A 20,468-nucleotide genomic window follows, 5' to 3' on the forward strand; every position below is an offset into this window, starting at 1 on the left:
TCTTAGAAACAGCCCCCGTCACCTGAGTCCTGGGGTGGGAAGTGTGCTCATGGGGTCCAACCTCTCTCCCAACCAAGACGGGATTCTCATCTACAAGTAGAGCATTTCCTACAAGGCCCCTGAAAGAGGCAAATTCAAGCTAGACTTTAAATATTAGGTTATTTTTACTCCTAAAGAAAATAAATGAATGACAGAGCCTAAAGTAGTCAGGTAGGAACAAAGAAAGAGGCTACAATTTTCACAGATAATACAAAATTGGCAGGATAAGCTATTTATAGTTTTCAGGGTGTAAGCAGCATGTCCAGTTGCAAAACTAAGACTTAAATACACAATGGTGGGGGGATGGGTAGTGAAATGAAATGAAAGCTCAGGAGCGAAATAAAGAGTTCAAAACTACAAATGAGATTTTTAAATACAAAGAAGTTAAAAAAAAAAAAGTTGGGCAGTGACTCTTAGCGGAACAATGATAGGAAAGGTTGCTTTAAAATATGTTTCATTCCTTTATAACTAAGGTAAAAAGCCTCAGAGAATGGGAACAACCCATAAAATTTACCTCAAAATTTTTGAGGTAATTATTGTTAGGTATAAGCAATTACGGAAGATAACAATAAAAAACAAACTATACATATTAGAAAAGCATATAAAATATTTTAAAATACTCATTTTGGTATATACAGATGACTAAGACTCAACTCTGTAAGATACACAGGAAAGGCAGATACTGAAATATTCTATCACAGATATTTGACAATGTTCTTTAGCTCAAGAACAATACATGAACTCCAAAACTGTCTGTTTGCAGCCAGTCCCACTCTGGGCAAAATACAAAATGTTCCAGGCTCCTTTAGGCCCTGAAGGCTTGTGAGTAAAGAACTGGTTAGGCCCATAAAGTACAAAAGGAGGCTCAGCGAGAACACGGATTCTACTGGGCCTCTAAACCTGTCTTCGTTCAACCTTTACTTGGACACTTTTTAAGAATTCATTTGCGTATCCTATAGGATTAACTATAGGTAAAACTTTAAAATATTATATTAATTAACAAAAAATAATAATTTTAGCATAGGTCACCCACTGGAAAATGTAGGAAAGAAACTAAAATTGTTTCTGAAAAGGAAATGGGGTGGAAGGAACTGATAAATAAATGTCCGTGTGGTGGGTATTTTGTTAGGTGCTTTATTTATATATTCTCCTTTAGTCACTACAGACACATAAGGGAAGTATTCTCCCTCTACTACCAAAAACAAAATAAGCTAACAAACAAAAACAGCTCTGAGGTACAGAGAAATTACAGCTACGATTCCAATCTTTATCTAACTCCAAAGTTCGCACACACACTGCTGTCCTTGTCAGTAAAAAAAATACATAACAGCAACCAAAATTAGTTTTAAAATATACACCTATCTAACAGTAGTTGTCAAAGGAAGACAATAAGAACACAGAGACACTGAGTGGTCTTTAGACAGGGGTCACAGAACTAGCCATCTCAATCAACAGGGCTGGGGACACCTTGGCCAGCACAAGCCAAAAGAAGATAAAATCATCTGACTTGGACTTGTACCAGAAGATCCTTCTATAATATGGCGGAGGGCATAAAAAAACTGAGGTTTTTCTATGCTTCCTATTAAAGGGAAATACCCAGGCAAATCAAAATCCAGATTTTTAAATGTTTCATTTTTTAACACTATAATAATATCATCAAAAACCTCTATTAAAGTGGTTATTTGTACTCAGAGCTCTACTCCCCAGTTTAGATTGGAGATATCTAAATTAAGGACATTAAGAAAAATATTATTTTCAAGTAAATCAAACTTATTCTGAACGCATTCATTCAGCAAACCCACGAGGCATCTGGAAGTATGTTTCACACCAGAGAATAAGGAAATAGCAAAGAGATATGCCTATGTTTGATTCATTTGTATATCACATGTACACCTACATAATGTGGAGATATATACACACATATGCATATGCACACACACACACATGCACAGAGAATTCAATGGGCAAAAATTTACTATGTGTTTCTGGATGTTAAATGTGCATATAGATTAAGGCAAAAGAACGCCAGCATGCTAACATGCTGTTAACAATTCCACCTGTTCTTAAAGTTTGGGGGTCCAAATAAACAAGTTAGGAAGGTGAAGTAAAAATCATCTCATAACTGCACTCTTCCCTGGCAATGTAATTAAAAATAAAACATTTTTTGATATCAGAAAACAAGAAATTTAGCTTTGAAGGAAAAATTTATTATATCCCTTAAGATAATAAAACCGAGATCTTCCAAAGTTTTCAAGCCAGGCCTTTTAGAGTCTTAGCCATGTCTCCTGAGATGCAGCTCCCCTTTGGGTATCTCACTAATGACGGCTACAAGAGAGGGAATATTGGCACTGCTCTGAGTTTAATACTCTGGTTCAAGTAAAGGTGAATGGCCCTTCTCTTAATTCTCTAGTGCACAGCCAAGGCAGGGCTGCAATACTTAAATGTAAGGTAATTAAATATTTGGATATCACACAAAGGAAATCAACACAGAATATCATGGAACTGGATAATCTAGCATACAGTTTACCTGTTTTCAGCTTGGAGTTCAGTACATGGATGCCTCCCTACTCAGCATCCAACCTGCCAAAAATGCCTAATTACATCTAGCAACCTAATATCCAAACCCAAGAGAAGTATTACGGAGAGCATGAAGTTTCTTTTCCTATACAGTTAACTCCCACTTTCAGGGTTCAAGTTCATGTCTGAACCTTTCCACGTATGATTGGCCCTGAGAATGTCCACCTGCTGTAGGAAAGCCTCTGCCCATTTACAGTGACAGGACTTTACTGGAGAATAGGGTGATTTTTTTTTTTAACAAAGCACAGTAAGATATAACAGGAGGGGTTGTTCTCTTACAACTTTAGATGACATTCATATCAAGGAATGTTTAAGTTTTGCATGAGATATTTAAGAGGTGAACCAGAGTAAATTTAAATATCAATAAAAGTAAAATGTATATCTCACAGTGAATTCTGAGCTTCATGGCATTAACATTAAAGCTAAGCAAACAAATTATATGTAAATATAGTATCATATTGTCAGTATATTAGTGAAATGCCCATGCTTTGAACATAGATAAACATAGGTAAGAAGAGTCAGAGCAATATTTTAATCAGAGATAAATATATAAAAATTGCTCATTCCTTATATCTATAAATAGTGTTTTATTTTCACAATGGTATTAATTTCCTTAAAGTGCTTATAAGTTTCATAAGGGTATTAATTTTTTTAAGTGCTTATAGGCTAAACTACAGTAAAAGTAGGCATTATTCATTAGATAAGTATACCCAGGGACTTCCCTGGTGGCACAGTGGTTAAGAATCCACCTGCCAACACTGGGGACACGGGTTTGAGCCCTGGTCCGGGAAGATCCCACATGCCACGGGGCACTAAGCCCGAGCGCCAAAAGTACTGAGCTAGCGCTCTAGAGCCCACGAGCCACAACTACTGAGCCCATGTGCCACAACTACTGAAGCCTGCGCACCTCAAGCCCGGGCTCTGCAACAAGAGAAGCCACTGCAATGAGAAGCCCGCGCACCGCAACGAAGGGTAGCCCCCGCTCACTGCAACTAGAGAAAGCCTGCGCGCAGCAACGAAGACCCAACGCAGCCAAAAATTAAAAATAAATAAATTTAAAAAAAAAAAAGATAAGTATGCCCATTGAGAGCCAAGTAAACAAATTTAAAAGTACAAAAAATGCACAAAGACCCCAAGGGTATTGCTAGTCGGTTTTGTGGGAAAATAAACCAATTTCCAGTCATAACCTATTTTACAGTTGTTGTTACCGTCACTGTATTTTTCAACTTAAAAATGTACCCATAGAGTCTGTCATACAGAGTGAAGTAAGTCAGAAAGAGAAAAACAAATACCGTATACTAACACATATATATAGAATCTAAAAAAAAAAAAAAAAATGGTTCTGAAGAACCTAGGGGCAGGACAGGAATAAAGACCAGACGTAGAGAATGGACTTGAGGAAACGGGGAGGGGGAAGGGTAAGCTGGAACGAAGTGAGAGAGTGGCATGGACATATATACACTACCAAATGTAAAACAGATAGCTAGTGGGAAGCAGCCGCATAGCACAGGAAGACCAGCTTGGCGCTTTGTAACCACCTAGAGGGGTGGGATAGGGAGGGTGGGAGGGAGACACAGGAGGGAGGAGATATGGGGATATATGTATACCTATAGCTGATTCACTTTGTTATAAAGCAGAAACTAACACACCATTGTAAAGCAATTATGCTCCAATAAAGATGTTAAAGAAAAAAAATGTACCCCATTTATCATGAAATGCTATCTAAGGACAGCTATGGACTCTTCATTCTATTTGGAATACTCCAGCCCGAATCCGTCCCTCATTTGGTCCAACAAGCAGAATCTCCTGACATAATTGGCAGTGGCAAAGGGAAAACGAAATGGGAGAGAAAAGGGGAAGGAGGGTGGATGAGTTCATTCCGTCCATCTCTATCGATATTGCTTCCTTAGCTCCAGGACCGACCATCCCCAGCAACTCTTCCACCTTTATCTAATCTTCCAAATCCCCTCTACTCCCCCTAGAAAGACTAAGATACCATATATTTGGAGGTAACAAAACTAACTTCTAAGTTACCTAGATGGCCTACTTATTGGAGAGAAGTTTAAAGTGCTAGTTAGACTGTACCAATCCATAATGTCCAACGCCAAGGTGCCTGACTAATAAGCCTGATATAGGAAGTAGACATACCTCACTGTTCAGCCATTCCATCCTATGCTGCAGTTCTCAGCATCTAATTTTATTTCTTTTTTTTGGGCGGGGGGAAGGCATTTTATTTATTTTTTTTAACATCTTTATTGGAGTATAACTGCTTTACAATGGTGTGTTAGTTTCTGCTTTATAACAAAGTGAATCAGTTATAGGTATACATATATCCCCATATCTCCTCCCTCTTGCATCTCCCTCCCTCCCACCCTCCCTATCCCACCCCTCTAGGTGGTCACAAAGCACCGAGCTGATCTCCCTGTGCTATGCAGTTGCTTCCCACTAGCTATTTATTTTACGTTTGGTAGTGTATATATGTCCATGCCACTCTCTCACTTTGTCACAGCTTACCCTTGAGACTAGCTCCCAAGTTTTACATCACTTGATAAGACGAACTGACACAGCAGAAAGGTTTCCCTGACAGACCCCGTGGGGCTCAGTGCTTAACACAGAGGAAGAGACTTCCTTCCTTGGACAGTATCTAGGCCCCTGCTGTGACCAGAGAGACAACAGTAGAATCATTATGTGTACCTAGGATTATTTCTAACTCATGAACCTGTCACACTAAAGGCCTTTGCCTTGGCTATTGTTTCTTCATGTTTGAGCTGACCTCTAACAAGGATGGTGCTAGTTAAACTTAACACTGGTTGATGTGGTCAGGTAGGTGGGGCCCTGTTCCAAGAGATGCAATGCACTAAGTGGTGGTCTCGGAAGTAGACACCAGCACAGACACACTGAACCGTATCATTTGTTAGTGCTCATTACGGCCCGTGAGGGTGCAGCGGGGCTGGGCCATGACCTTTAAAGTAAGAATGTATTTGTGGTAGGTTTCCTTATTCTAATTTACTATGATTTCATTATTTTGGTATAGAAAATTATGCTGGTGATAACCTACACACATGAACCCTAGGGTGTTTTTCAGTTCAAGTAACTGGAAAAGGAGTGACGTTTCTGTGTAATGGAATGGGAGGTGTATGTTGGCATGAATGAAGGAGAAACCTTCATTCGTACCTTTTATGAGAAGCGTATGGCCACAGAAGTTGCTGCTGACGCTCTGGGTGAAGAATGGAAGGGTTATGTGGTCCAAATCAGTGGTGGAAATGACAACCAGGGTTTCCCCATGAAGCAGGGTGTCTTGACCCATGGATGAGTCCGCCTGCTACTGAGTAAGGGGCATTCCTGTTACAGACCAAGGAGGACTGGAGAAAGAAAGTGCAAATCTGTACAGGGTTGCACTGTGGAGGCCGATCTGAGCGTTCTCAATTTGGTGATCGTAAAAAAAGGGGAGACGGATATTCCTGGACTCACGGATACTACTGTGCCTCGTCGCCTGGGGCCCAAAAGAGCTAGCAGAATCCACAGAGTTTTCAGTCTCTCTAAAGAAGATGATGTCCGCCAGTATGTTGTGAGAAAGCCCCTAAACAAAGAACGTAAGAAACCTAGGACCAAAGCACCCAAGATTCAGCGTCTTGTTACTCCACGTGTTCTGCAACGCAAACGCTGGCGTATTGCTCTGAAGAAACAGCGTACTAAGAAAAATAAAGAAGAGGCTGCAGAAAATGCTAAACTTTTGGCCAAGAGAATGAAGGAGGCCAAAGAAAAACTCCAGGAACAGATTGCCAAGAGACGGAGGCTGTCCTCTCTGAGAGCTTCTACTTCTAAGTCTGAGACCAGTCAAAAATGAGATGTTCTAAGAGTAACAAATAAATAAGATCAGACATCACGAAAAAAATATATATATACAATAATATTTTAAAGTATTTCTACCAATTTAAAAGAATACAAGAAAGAAAGGGTCAAAGATCCGTCTTATGCTAAAACTGTTAACAGTGAAAGCAAAAGCATAGTTAGGCAAAAAACTGTTCCCAAGATTCACAGAGGTAACTCCTCCTTCTGCTTTGAGTAATAAAAATAAGAGAGCAAGATTATGATGCACAGAGCGAGTTGAATGACCCTAATTTCCTTTCCTGAAGGCTCTCACAAATATTAGAGGGCACCAAGACACTGAGTAAGCAAGTGTATGTATAGCTGTGGCAATCCATATGACGCAACTTGGACTGTGGCATCTTTAGATGCACATTTTAATTTTTTATTGAAAACTATGTTAATGCAACAACATTCAGACCCTTTACTTAACTCTGTAGCATTCAGACCTTTTGCATTGTGCAGCTGTCTATTGCCTTTACACTAACTGGCACCCAAAAAAAATTGTTAAATCACTCACTACCCACTGAAATGACAGAATTTAGGTTTATGCTGCTAATTTGCTCCCCGCACAGGGTGTCTACAACTGTTATCACCACCTCAAATGAATCCCTTCCCTTACTTGTATGAATTATGCTTGTGACCCTATAAATATGCATTTTATAAACTTATAAACTAGGATCTCTAACAAGGATCCCAGTTCTAAATCAAAAAATTCAAACTGCTGCTTATAAAGCATTACTAGTTATGTATTTGTAAACTTTAAAGGGCCATTGAGAATTGAATTAGTGCTCTTGTTTTAACAAGTGATATTCCTTAAAATATTATTTTATAAATTGTGTGGCATTCTTAAGCGTTAAGATAACCGAGAAATAGATATTGACCCCCTAAAACACAATTCAAATTTTATAACAGAAAGGAGCAGAAAATCAAAATCCATTTCCAAAAGTTGTGCTTTTAGCAAATTGTTCCTTAATGCATCTCTCCACTAAGCAACGGTCATCAAGGGTTACTCAAACATAGATCTGCTGCTAGCGCCAGAGCAGTTTATCAGGATTCTCGTGTAAGAAATTGTGGTTCAAATTGCTGGAAATTTCCCTGTAGCCAAATTGCCTGTGACATTTTCAGTCCAGCGATGTTTCACTAGAAAACATCATCTTACTGGGAAATTAACTGCTGCCCCAAGTACCTTAGGCGCCACAAACAAAGTTGTGCCGTCTTCCCACTCCAGAAACATTCCCTAGTTCACTAAATTTTACCACATCCAGTCTAACTCCTCTGCCAGGCTTTTGGACTCCAAATTATGATTCCTCTAATCCCCCAACATAAGATTCCATTAACATTCCCAAAATCCCCAACCATGAACCTTTCAGCCTTTGACTTTCACTCACATTGCTCCCGTTGCCAAGAATATACTTATCTCTCCTGCCAAATGAAACACGCTTTCAAAAGTCAGCTCAGGTCACACTTCTCGACAAGATTTCCCTTTCTTCTCGGCTCATCTTTGATGGGTCTCCTACAGACGCCCTGTGGCCGTCCATCATTCAAGACTCTCTCATTACTGGTGTTCTCTGTACACTGAGCTTAAGTACTTTGGGGCCAGAGACCAAATCCTTATGGAATGTTTTAAATCTCTCCCAGTAACTAACACAGAACTTACCACAAATAGTTATTTAATAAATACTAATAGGTTTATTGTATAGATTGTATATTGTCTGTCTTCTCAAAACCTCAAGATCATTTTCTAGATAATTTCCAAATAAATTTTTCTCTATGTTAAGCGCATCTTTGGAACAACAAGAATGGCAGTCCTGAAGAAACCAGAAAGGGAAGAAAAGGTTGCTGTGCGGAAACAGCTTTAAAGAACAACTTATCCGTGGGATTTCTGCTCTGTCTCCTAAGAGCTTTTGACTCAGACTATCTTCACGAGGATATCTGCATTGCAGACAACCTTGCACTCTAAAGATAGTGCTTCCAGGTTAGAGGGCGATTTTTCCCCCCCCTGGACCCCAGGATCATAAAGACCATGGCTCGCTGCTGGGCAAAGGTTGGGCAGTTTTGAAAGCCGTTCCTTAAAAGAAGGGGGATTTCCTAAACTCAGAGGTCCTCAGCTGTGACACAAAACCACTGTGTGCAGGCGTCCACCTCGGCTACTCAGCACTGCCCCTGGGAGATGTCAGGACAAGGGAAACAAGAACGTGGCGTCTGTTGTGCCCTGAGTGATCCAGTCCTTTATCTCTGACCCAGGACCCTCCGTCCTCAGCCAGCATCTCTGTAACTGGGGCGGGTCGGCTTGCGAACCCTTTGTAGTTTCGGGCAACTTTTGGATGTTAACTAAAAGTGGGTGTGTTCAATTAGGAGTTTCTAGTTTACAAAAGAAAACAGAAGTTACCGCATGGAAGTCTACACATCTCACGTGCGATGGTATAGGTGGATCTCAAAAACAACAACGTGTGGAGTGAAAACAGCAAACTCAAGGCATGAGGACTCCAGGATCCGATGATCTGAGGCTCTAGGACAGGCTAAGGTAAAGTCAGAGAGCAGGACGGTAGCTGCCTCTCACAGAAGGCACGGGTGGGAACTGAATCGAACTGAGAATGAGGTTTCTGGGCGACGAGAATATTCTATATCTTAAATGGGGTGTCTGGCACAAGGATACACACAATAGTCAAAAGACATCAGACTCTACAGTTAAGAGCTGCGCATTTTAATGTATGTAAATTACGCTCAATAAAAAAGCATTACAAATTCTAAATATCTGAACATGTTGCAAACACTGAATATGTTGCATTCCTCTTTAGTTTCAGGATATAATGATTCACAGAAACACTGAGACAACACCAGCCACTTTCACATATACGCTTTGAACACAGTCTTTAGGGAGGTAGCTGCAATACAGGAATTTAAGAGGTTGTCTCTGGAGAAAGACTGCTTGGGTTTCAACCACTGGCTGGGTGCCGCCAGGCAAATTCCTCAACCTCTTCATGCCTGGGCGTCATCCTTTTTCAGATAAATGTAAGAAAAGTTCCCACATATGGTTTTTGAGGACTAAATTAGGTAATATAGATAAAGTATCTAGTACATAGAAAGCACCCTATAAAGCTAGTCTTTTATTATTACTTAGAGCATAAATACTAATACAGGATTCAGAATAATTCAGGATATTTCTGTTCAAGTAGAAGAGCAATAAGTCTTTTAAAATCTAGTAAGTTTAAAGGCATTCATTAGTGGGACTATTAGGCAGAATAATTATAATAATATCCCCAAATTATTTAATTATATAACCAATTAAAGCTATAGATCCACATCACAGTTTTTTTATCACGTTATGTGAAGCACAGAAAGAAAAAAATTAAGTCAAATAAATGCTACTTTGGGTAAGTGTCTCAAGTTCAGACAGATGTGTCTCGTTTACTGTCTGACAACTGTATTGTTAGCATTTTTTGCCGTTTTCCCCTAATGTAATACATGTAAAAGTTGAAAAGCCAACGGAATACTAATCCCAGCCTTGCCTGAAGAGTTAAATTGATGACAAACCTTTTGAAAGACACAACTAAAGGAAAGATGTGAAGGGACAAAATCTCGAGTATGACAGTACAAATACAAGGAGAGCGGGACAAAGTGGGGCAATCCTCAGTGATGGAAAACAGAGTAGCAGGACTCCACGGCCCTGCAGATCAGGCCACACTCCACCTTCCGCGTGCACGTCAGGGGTTCACGTTCCCGTGAAAAGGCACGTGTGCCACAGATGGACCAGAACCACCTAAGCACTGTGTTCTTTAAGATGATTCCCAAGATTTTAAAAGGAAATATGATTAGGAAAGATAAACAATAAACAATCATGACCCCCCCAAATTTCTATCTTTTTCAAATTTATTTATATTTTAATTTGTTACTGTACCATTAAAATATTTCTAACATTTAGTATCTATTCTATTTAAAAATATTTCCAATATTTTTTATCTATTATCATATATCTGATGTATGAGGAATTCTATGTCACTTAATTGGCATATGAGTGGAAAGTTTAAACGTGAAAGAAAAAATAGTTAAGAAAATGTTGCGGCAGAATGATGGTAACTGCTGAGTGTTTAATTCGGAAAGGGATTCAGGCCTCCTAGCAAACAGAGCCCTTTCTTTGCTTACCAGCAATAACACCTGGGGTACAACAGAAACACAACCAAAAAACATGAGTTTCAGACTCTGAAATAAGTGGCTGTTTAAGAAAAAAACAGAAACCCTACAAATGTTTTAGTCTTTAAGCCTTCTCATTTTCACATTTCTTCTTTTTTAAAGTACGACAGTAGTATGCCACGTGCTCCACACAGCAAGTGGAAAGAATAGAGATCACAATCCGTCCCAAACTACACTTTATCTAAGTAAGAGGCAGCATTACAGAAGAGGCTAGCTACCACACACTTCAGTGAACCACTGTAACTGCGCAGACAACAAAATGTTACGGGGGGTAAAATGCATTTTAATTACAACTACGTTCATTGTTACCCAAGAAGCAGGTGCACAAACTTACATGTGTAAATTCAATAAAGTTCACACTTCCTTCTCCTTTCTTGCCAGACCTGAATAATCTGAAAAATTGGCTTTTAATTGTATTATTTGACTCCTCAAATGGAACAAAGTATTGCACACAAATCATCCACTATCAACAAAGAACTGTATATCATTTAAAAAGAAAACAAAAAACCTTTGACTTATCTTTATTGTAAGGCATTTTTTTGATCCCTAAGGACTTTCAGGTTTGGAGTCAAGAAAACGAACCCTTTATCCCAGAGCAGTTCTCCTAGAACTTCCTATTTCAATTATGATCTAGAAGGAGAAACCTGTCAAAGTTTTCTACTTGCTATTAAAAGTTACCACAGCCCCTCGAATACAAACAGTCTGGAGAGAGTCAAGTTTTTGCTCCGTGCTTTGAGGAGACAGGAGTGGTCTACTGGCAAATGGTCAGTGGCTCAGCATCAAAAGGAACGGTCCAAATCAAAAACCTGTGGTCAGAAACATCTTAGACACCTCCCTCTTTTCCCTTCCCAAATTCAAACTGGCCACTGAGATAGAGGGACTCCACTTCCTCTCCAGCCCCTGTCACTGCCTTATTTCTGACCTCACCACTTCCTCTGTGGCCTTTCTTACCTTCAATCCCGCTCCACGCAAAGATATTTTCCACACTGTTGCCATAATGATTATCTAAAGGGTAAAGCTGACCAAAAGTCTTCAAGATTCCAAAACAGCTTTACTGAAAGATTCACTGCAAATGGCTAATGCAAAATTAAGGACACAAGAGGCACCTAAAACAGAAGACTCTAAGTAGTGACTTCTACTACTCCCCGTATCCGTCACCTCAGTCTTCACTGTCTGCTCGTCCTCTATCTGAATTGCCTTTCCACTCTGAGGAAACTACAAGACCATAAACAGATTAGTGACAGTACAGATGCGCCCACACCTGCCCTTGAAGGGTGGCCCCCAAATGCGCCCCTCTCAGAGTTCATGGGACTCCAAGGGATTCTCCAGGAAACCAGTAAACCGCTACCAGTTATTCTCTTAAGCAGCCAATAGGAAATTCAAGTTAAAATTAGTGAAAAACCTTGCCAAATTCAGGGAGATGCCAGAGCTACACTCGACTTTAAACCCCACTTGCTCTGGAGCCTAAGAAAACTGGCAGATGCCAGAGAATTCTTACCAGAGTCAGCTCTCCTGCATCTCTGTCTGTAGTGCCCAGTTGAGAGGGGAAAGGAAGATCTCACGCTGTTCCTTCCTTTCCAAGATGCACTGGTTGTGGATCCTTTCTCTCCCAGGGACAGCTATTGCCTTCTTGTTTGTCTCATTTTGGGTCTTGAGAACTTGGCCTGGGCACCATCAGGCTGAGGGCCCTCAAAATACGGCCGGACGGAAGTGTGGATGGCACGCCACTTGCAGCTAGTGTCCTACTGACCGTTGCCAGCGCTCAGGGGAACTAAGTCTTTCTTTGGCTACCTTTGGATGTGGCTCTGGATCTTGGGAGGGTAGGATCTTTTGCACATTCTTTGGGGACACCTCTTGAGTCCAACAGGTTGTTCAGTACTGCCAGGAATATTTACTGTTTGTCTCGGCTGAAACCTGACAAGATATTTGAAAAAACAAAACAAAACTTTTTTTTTTAAGTAGCTCTACTGTGAGAATTTGGCCAGACTGGAAGCTGATATTCAGAGCCTGATAGGAACTTTTTTTGAGGCCTCCTCCCCTAAGCTAAGTGAAACTATGTATACCCAGAAGGAAAGACCTTCCAAAACAAAAAGCTCTAAATCTAGAACACAGAAATCTTTTTATTTCCATCTTAGTTGAAGACCTTCTCCCGGATCTAAAGATGCAAACAGAAGATAATGTAGTTGGATGGGTGATCAGCCCTTCGATGTCATAAAGGTTGCAACTCAATTCTTTGAAGAATTAAAAACAACTATCCCTGTCTCAGGAACTGAGTCTTTGTAAGAACAGAAATGCAGCTACCGAAGCAAATCAAAGCCCATCTATCCTTTATACCAATCCCAAAACCTCCCCTATGCTGACACATATTGTAAAATTCTGGATTTAGGAAACAAAAGTCCTTCTTGGAGGCACTTACTTTCTTTCCCTGTGCCTTGAGATGTAAATATTCTACCCAGTCTTCTTGAGGAACTGATGGCCAGTTCTTTGAAAAGCAAACTTCAGGGAGGTAATTCTTATAAGGGGAACAAAAAAAGGTAAAAAGACTATTTGGAAACTAGGCCAACAAAAAGTCTTTAAAAAGTGTAAAGCCATCTGAGCAGGTAACCTTAACCTACTCCATCTGCGGAAACACAATTTGGATCTAGCTGTTCTTTTATAAACTAGTGAGCTTGCCTTCATACCCTCAAAATAGCCTTTTTCAACTTCTAAATATACAGTGAAGTTGTGTGTGTGTTTTAAGATGTGAAAATGCTTGTGATTCTTCCCAATAGTCCAAGATAACAGAAGGAAAAACAAGCCAAGGTAGGTCGAGTCCTCTCCAAAAAATGTTTAGAGACCGCAGGAAAAGACATCTGGGGAATACAACAGATACAGAGGAATGCCATCTGTTTCAGCACCCATCACACAACTCTGTAAAATGCATGAAGATCTCTTGGTGGTGTCACCAGTAAAATACAACGCGTGTCTTCTTCCAGGGCTCAAAGCTGTGAACTGTGCTTTCCCTACCACTCAAAACCGGCTCTTGGAAGAGTCACCTCTGCACCGGGAAGGAGTTGCCACACCTCTAAAAGGTCGGTCATGAGCCCGCAGGTGGCCTTCGATCTCTGAAAGCCTCGGGTTTAAACTACAACTTAAATATACTCAACGTAGTCCAGGAGAGATACAGGGAAGAGAGAAAAGTTCATTCAGAATCCGGATCGGGTGGAAAGTTACATGACGCTTGGAACATGAGAGCGGGGGCCGACCTGAGATTATTCTAATCAACGCCCTTGCAGTGCCGTCGAAGAAACTGAGGCCCAGAGAACTTCAGGAGCCCTCCTCGGCCTCCCAGTAGCTAGTGCGGGCTGGGCTCATGCTCTCCCAGTCCGGAACTTGGGCGCATCCTTTTCCTCTAAACCCTGCAGCGCGTCGAGGGGAGGCGGCCACCTGTGAGCTGGAACCAAACTCTTCCGCCGCCCTTCGGCCCGGGGACACACTGGTGCGCGCGCGACGTCGCCGGCCCGGAGCCCGCCAAGGTGCGCCGCGTCAACGGCAGACGCGGCCCGCGCGCCCCGCGGCTTCCGGCCACGTGGTTTCCATAGCAACGGCTGCGCCGGCCTCCGAGCCCCCAGAGACGCTCCAGGGTCAGAGGTCATCCCTGTGGCAACGGAAACCTCCCGCGCTACGGCGGCTCGGACGGGCCGCTTCCGCCGCATTGCGCCGCAGAGCCCCAGACCCCCCGAGGAGTGGATCGCGGGGTGGCCGGTCCCGGGAGTTGTGGCCGCGGGTCACAACGGAGGAAGGCCACGCGTCGCCTGCGTGCCTCCTCTGTTCGGGGCTCCATTAGGCAGACTCCGAGCCCGGCTCCGGCCAGATCCCCGAGGGGCCCGACTCCTGGACGCAGATCCGAGCCGCAGAGGTGGCCGGCTCGCGGCGAGCAGAAAACAGTCCACGGCCCGCTCGCTGCTCTGGCAAGCGGGGCTCTGCCCCAGTCGTGCGTCCGCCTTTGCCGGTGGCTCCGGAGGGCGGAAGCTGAGTAGCTGAGTGTGGTTTTGGGAAAGCAGGGCGCCACCAAGTTTGCAGATGACTGCTTTAAAACGGAAAAGAACAAAATAGGAAGGGAGGGGGCACCTCCTTTCAAAGCAAGTGAAACTCGAGGCTGTTGAGGTGCTGTCCCCTCTAGAACGGAAACATGCCACATCGGATGGTGCCAGTGACCATCTTCACAGAAAGGAGTTCAGACAGGAAGAGAGAAAATTCAAATTCACTCCACTGTTTTTCGGAATGCCTTCCTTTTGGAGAACATTAAAGATCAGAAAAGAAAATGAAGGGGGGGCCCTTGCAGAGGGAACCAAATGGTGCCCTAACACTTGTTATTTAAAGGCTGAGCGGGCCAGAAGGGGTGAATGCGCTTGTGTGTTTGAGGAAGGCCTGAGCCCAGGGAATGTTTCAAACCATGTTTCAGGATGCCCTGGCGTGGAGCATGAAGAGAAAGAAGGCCACTAACAGCTTTTTTTCCTTCTTGGTTTTACCATTTAGAAGCCAAATTCTTGGTTGGCACTGCTGGAAAGGAGTAGGCGTTAAGTGAACTTAACCAAGTAAATTGTATGACAGTGGCAGTTAAGTCCCACAGTTAACTTTCTCAGAGAACGCTATTTTTCACCATTAGTTCATTTAATACAAATGTATTGAAAACCTGAGACTTGTCATAACCTGAGAGTTTTTGTCAGGGGACAGCGATAAAGGCAACAGTGCTCAACAATTGTTAGGTGACTTTCTTCGATGGTGTTAGTAGGTTAGATAAACAAAAACTTCAGTGTTCCCTGTAAAACATGTCTGCACTATGCCTCCTTTTTTGCTTTCATGTTTAGGAAAGCCCTAAGAATTCCTCCTTTCAACTCCTCTTCCCTTCATCATCCTACCTTTTACTTCTGGCCAAAGCAGAAAATTAGTTTGTACCAACTAGAGAAATATACAGGGAAAACATCAAGACATACTTGGTCCTTCAGAAGCAGAATAGCAAAAAAAAAACTTAGTGCATCTCTGCAGGCATATGGAGGAACTGAGAAGTCGCCCTCAGACAATTCCCTGCTGTTCTGTGCTCAAGTTCAACTCTTATAACTAAATGTAGCACATGGTACACAATCTAAAACCCTAAGAAACACCACACAGACTATGGCACCAGGCAGATAGACGTGTCAGCAGGTATTTCCCTGGCCCACTGTCCCTCCTGGAGGTGGTAGTAAGTTGGGCTCAAAGGTTTTATTAAGAATATAGACACGATGCAATGTCTCATTTTAAACTTAGTAGAGGAGCTTCAAATATACTGTTCAAACATCCCTACTGTTTCCCCATAAGGCATAAGAAACTCTTGAATAAATGCTTCCATTTTGAGACATCTACATATTTATAGAAAGCTTATGAGTCAATTGAGTGAGTTAATGATGCCAAAATGTACAAAGGAGCAAAAACTTTGGTTGTTGTCCTTGTTACAATATGTATAAAAACACTTCACAAAAGTCCTCAGTGTTTGTGTTGCTAAAACATGGAAGACTGGGTTTGAACATTTTTAAAGGAGTGGCTCCGCGTGGGAAATGTGAACCATAGAATTAGCTTTAGCACCTTCTGAAAGCAATGCATCGTTTGAACGGATGTTCTCAGGGAGGCTGCCTAAGATGAGAACAGGCTGGATATGGGTACGACTAAAGTGATCTCCACCGTTAAAACCAACTTTAGATGATCACTGATTGGATTTCACGCTTGTTAACTTGGATATAAATTAAAACAAACATAAAACAAAACAGTTGACAGTCCCAACAAGGCAATACTTGGAAGCCTACCTAACATGCCATCCTTTGGTTCAGGAAGTGCTACTGCCTGCAAAACTCATTTTGCTGCTTCAGTAATGAAGCTTCCTAGATGGAATCCAAGACCCACTCATATTACATGGAATCCCACGCTGAAGGCAAGAATATTAGAAAGCGAAGGACCTTACATCTGTTTGGTGTTCCAGCCATGCAGTCTGAATTTGATGTCTCCATTTTACATATGCTCAGTGTTTAGAAATGCACAGGTTATGGACCATTTGTGGCTCACCCAGCTCTACAGGAACCCAAGATGAGTCGGCAGGCGGAGGAGAAGGGGTGAAAAATGCTTACTCTTTTTTCTTCTCCCTCTTCCTATTTTCTCACTTCTCAAAGCCATGACCGCCCCTAGATGTAAAGCAAGAAGCTTTAAAAGAATAACATATATTTAAATGAGTGACAGTGGCACACCAGATGTTTTTGGCACCTAAAACAGCTTAGTCAAAGGCAAAAGCAGAGCTGGAAGACACCCCAAAAAAGTAGGAAATAGAAAGTGACAGTGACTTCTACCAAGCCCTGCTTGTTTCATCTCAAAGTTTCATGGCAGAGAGGGAGACAGTTCAGAAGAGGAAACACTCAGGGCCATGAGTTTGTGGGATTTTCTAAATGTGCTCCACAGAACTAGGTCTAGGGCATCCACTTCATACCCTCCTTGCCACAAACACTGGTACCCAATAAAATTACATCTGGTTACAATTTTTCTTAAAATCTCTGCTTTCCAAAATCCTATCAAGCCGTGGAAGTTTGTATGTGTGAGTAGCTGTATATATTTGAGGGTCTGTGGCTTCCTTTGCCTGTTGGACATTATGTATCTGAAGAGACATCCATGATACGACCTTCGTATTTATCTTTAGTGTGGACTTTTTTTTTTTTAATATTTATTTATTTATTTGGTTGTGCTGGGCCTTAGTTGTGGTAGGCGGGCTCCTTAGTTGTGGCATGCAAACTCCTAGTTGCGGCATACATGTGCGATCTAGTTCCCCAACCCGGGCCCCCTGCATTGGGAGCACGGAGTCTTAACCACTGCGCCACCAGGAAAGTCCCCTATTGTGGACTTCTTTTTTCCAACCATATTCATTTCCTTAGTAGCCATTGCTCAGATTTCAGTGACCTAGATTATTTCCCAAACTGGCCTGTGACACACGTCGGTCAGTCCAAACTCTCAGTACTAATTTAAAGAAACATATCAACCCCTCCTCCAGGCAAAGTAAGTGCCTTGGACTCAGTATTCCCCATTTAATGATCTGCCTAAAATACAGTCACCTTGCATGACTCATGCAGTGAGAGTTGAAGCAGGTAACATCTATTCTAAACATATAGCTATTCCTCTACTGGGAAAATAAGGGAAGGTAGGACATTAAGCGTGTGTGTGTGTGTGTGTGTCCTCTGATAATAGTTGTATTGTGAGATATTGGACATGTTTATGAAGACAGTAAATTTACTTTCTATCCAGGATTTCTAAGCTATTGCAATTTATTTTAAAAAGCATATATTTTGCAAATATATTCTTCATGCTCTTTTCCAGTTAACTTTTACATAAAAACAACTTAAAAAAACCTACTTAATTAACACCTCTTATTTAAACATGAATTAAGAACTTTTGGGTAGATGAGTAACTTTGCCCTTAAGTTCATGACTCTATTATTTGCTTATTTCTACACCAACCTGATTATATAGCAGTGCTCTGAAATTCCTCTCAGGAACCCCTGACCAACTGCCTGTACTTCTTGACAATTTAAAGCAGTGGGAATAATCAGTAAATTATTTTATAACTTACAAAGATGGGGAAGAAAAATTCATCTAATAAGAAGTCGTTACACCAAATTCATGATCCTACTACTGGTACGTGCAGGTATTCTGACAAGCTTCTTAGTTTGAAACCAGTTAATTGTCCTCGTTTTAGACTTAAGATAACATAATAGGTAGTAGTCAATCTGTTCTTTTTGGTTTTAACAATTAAGAGGATTTTAGTCTTTGTTTTATTTCAATTACCCAATTAAGTTCTTAGTTATACTGCTATCTTGGGATCAAAAACCTGCAAACGATTATAGGCTTCATGTTAATAGCAGAAGGAGAATGGAATTTACCAACTACAGTCCTGAAAGGGAATGGCTAGGCATGGGATGGTTTAAGCTCAAAAGGCAAAACTTTTAGAAGGTGAAATACATAGTGACACATTAATGTCCCATTTAAAAAATAATTTACAAAATGCTCCAACTCCCAGGTTGGAACTCTCACCCCTGGCAATCTAAGACTTAAGCTATCCTAGTGGAATAGTTGGAGTGGTTGTTAGAGTTTGAGTTAACCCATCAATTCACCCCCCGAGTACTTTAGCATTCATAAGCTGCAAAATAAATTGCTCTAGAAATAAGTCGTCATTTGTTTGACACCTTCCAAACGCCTCGGAAGGAAAAAAAAAATCCATTCCAGAGAGATGAAAGTGGGTGGGGTGCGGGAGGTGTAATAAAAAGATCTTGAATCGTGTATGGGTGAAACTTAGCGTTTCCAGTAAAACTGTTTACAAAAAAAAAAAAAAAAAAGACATTATCAAAGGAAGTAAGGAAACTTCCTGTTCCATGCTGAATTATTGCCCACTGTCCAGCACTATGGAGGGACTGACTTCAAGATCCCTAAACAAATGGCCAAGTCTAAAGAAATGCTTTTCTAGTAGTCCTGTCTCAGAGGGAGCTAAATCTTTTCAAAGAAGAACACAAGAAGGCTTCAAAAACCAGTAATTTTACTGTGTGAGGGAGGAACCCCACCGCAGCCCTTGGCTTGTCCCACTTTAGGAAGTCTTGCCAAAAGGGTCTTCGCGTGAACTTGTGAGATGGTAGTGTTGCAGATCTAGCTATGACCAAGGCATCAGCAAGTGCTGGGCTTCATGCGGGGTTAGGGTACTCCTGACAGCCCAACTGGAGACGTGGTTGGTAAGGTGACCACACTGCTTTCTCCCTGGGTAACTCTCAGGATGGTGGGATCATCTCAGAGCTGCTAAACGCTAAGTTAAGAGAGAAAGTGGTCAAAGGACCGGGGACAGAGGGGGGTGGGGGTCAGGTGGGGGGGAAGAAGAGGGGGACGGGAAGACAGCGGGGAGAGCTAGAGCACAGGGATGAGAACTCCAGGACGGAGGCACAGAGCCCGCTGCAGCACCGCGCCCACAGACTCAACAGCCATCCGAAGGTCCCAGCTGACGGCAACTGCCAGGCGTCCGCCAGCACGCGAGCATCTGCCCTTCTGGACAGTCTCAGAACTCGCAGTTTCCCTTCTGCCGCAGCAGGGGGGGCTGCAAGGGGAGCTCAGCCTCCACACCCACCGCCTCCATCCCCGCCCACCCACACCTCCTCCTCCCCTCCCCTCCCCCTGCCCTTCTCTCCTCCTCCTCCCCCTCCTCCCCTCCCCCCCTCCCCCTCCTCCCCCTTCCCCCCTCCCCCTCCCCCTCCTCCTCCTCTCGATCCCTGGCACCCGCAGGCGGCAGCTCACTGGGAGCGCGCCGCCCAACTAGGCTGCATTAGGCAGCTTCGGAGGCAGGGAGGCGGCAGCCACTTGCTGCCCGGCCGCTGGGGCTCCGGGTGCCAGCGTGGCCCCCGGCGGAGCTCGGGGTGTCAGGGCGCCCGCGGGGAGCCGTGATCTACTACACCGCAGTGCCGGCGTCAGGAGCCTCGGACACCCGGGCTGCCGCTGCAGGACGGCCAGGGTCCGGCCCCCAACAGGACCCCAGACACAAAACACCCAGCCCGGGTCCCTCCCCGGCCTGAAGCGAACCAGGGGACACCACACACCCCCCGCCGCCGGCGCGCGCGGCTCCCGGACCCGCTGCGCCCAGCCTCCTCGCCCGTGCGCCGCCGCCGCCGCGCAGCCCTCCGGCCTGGCCTCCCCGGGGTTGCTCGCCCACAGCTCCGCGGTCGCCCCCAAACGCCTCAGACTGAGATAGCGGGAAGTGAACCCCGG

At 43.0% G+C, this 20,468-nt stretch overlaps 1 protein-coding gene and 1 pseudogene across 3 annotated transcripts in view; one reads left to right on the forward strand and one right to left on the reverse strand.

Moving 5' to 3' along the window:
* FGF14 (fibroblast growth factor 14) overlaps window positions 1-20,468 on the reverse strand; it is a 615,412-nt gene that overhangs the window by 593,863 nt on the left and 1,081 nt on the right. The window contains exon 1 of one of the 3 annotated variants that reach the window (XM_059902615.1): window positions 12,176-12,640. The exons of the other annotated variants lie outside the window; for them this stretch is intronic. The gene's annotated coding sequence lies outside the window, so the exon portion shown is untranslated. Of the gene's footprint in view, window positions 1-12,175; window positions 12,641-20,468 lie in introns of those variants that run through there. 3 annotated transcript variants of the gene reach the window in all.
* On the forward strand, window positions 5,762-6,493 carry LOC132352706 (small ribosomal subunit protein eS6-like; annotated as a pseudogene).

This window comes from Balaenoptera ricei, chromosome 18 (genome assembly GCF_028023285.1).
Source record: "Balaenoptera ricei isolate mBalRic1 chromosome 18, mBalRic1.hap2, whole genome shotgun sequence".
NCBI lineage: Eukaryota > Metazoa > Chordata > Mammalia > Artiodactyla > Balaenopteridae > Balaenoptera > Balaenoptera ricei.